Raw genomic sequence first — 1097 nt, 5'->3', positions numbered from 1 at the left:
CAGGGAATTAAGATCCCACATACCACACAACATAGCCAAAAAATAAAATAAAAAATAAGCAAAATAAATAATTATTGAAAAAAAAGTAAATATCCTACAATACCATGAAAAACTCAACATTCATCATGTGTAGGTTCCCCAACACTTGCTGAAGTAGAAGTACTTTTTGTTCATTTTTTGCTTTGCTTTGTTATTTTAATAGGTATCCAGTGGGTTGCCATTTCCTTTTCTAGGGGATCTTCCCAACCCAGGGGTTGAACCCAGGTCTCCCACATTGCAGGCAGATTCTTTACTGACTGAGCCACCAGGGAAGACCTAATAGGTAACCTGCTAAAGTTTTTCACTGTTGGGCAGGTCATGTATGAAAAGTTTCAAACCCAGATTTCAGGTGCCTTGAAATAATGGGGACTATTGAGAAGGATCCCTTTGTAAACTGAAAAAGACTACTTCTGAATGGCACTTTTGGACTGGTAGAAGACCCAACAACTTTTACATCTGAGTTCTTATAGAAACTTTCACTTTTGATTCTTTCAGGTGCTTAGTTTCCATTAAACCGGCGATGCCAAGTGAGGTGACTGCTTTAGAGGCAGTTCCAGAAAATAAGTAACCCTCCATGTCATTCTACCTTCATCCCCAGAACTGCTTCGACATGTTTTTTCCCCCAGCTAACTGATGGGAGCACTTCCTTTTGAGCCAGATGCTGTATTATTCATTTGTTGGAAGTAATATTAGTCTTACTATTATTAGCAAGACTGGCCTTACATACACAGAGATGGGGTAGGCAGACTCTTAATGTTATTTCAGGGAACATAGGAAGGTGTCCTTTGCCAAAAATATCTCTCCAGTCTGTTCTCTGAGGCTTAAAATCATTTAATGAGAACTTTGCATTCTCTTTCAGAATTAGAGATAAAGATGATAAATCAGATACTCTTGGGAAAGAGAACTGGCCTCCCACAGCATTTGGCTCATATCTTGATAATAGCACTTAACTATGTTACTTTATAACTCATCTGTTTGTGTGTCTGTCTACGCCCACAGGCATTGTGAATTCCTTGAAGGCAGTGAATATGCCTCCCTCATCTCTGACCCCTCAGGGT

Source organism: Odocoileus virginianus, unplaced genomic scaffold (assembly GCF_023699985.2).
Source record: "Odocoileus virginianus isolate 20LAN1187 ecotype Illinois unplaced genomic scaffold, Ovbor_1.2 Unplaced_Scaffold_1, whole genome shotgun sequence".
Classification (NCBI taxonomy): domain Eukaryota; kingdom Metazoa; phylum Chordata; class Mammalia; order Artiodactyla; family Cervidae; genus Odocoileus; species Odocoileus virginianus.
The sequence above is the reverse complement of the archived record's forward strand: the minus strand, read 5'-3'. Positions refer to the sequence as shown.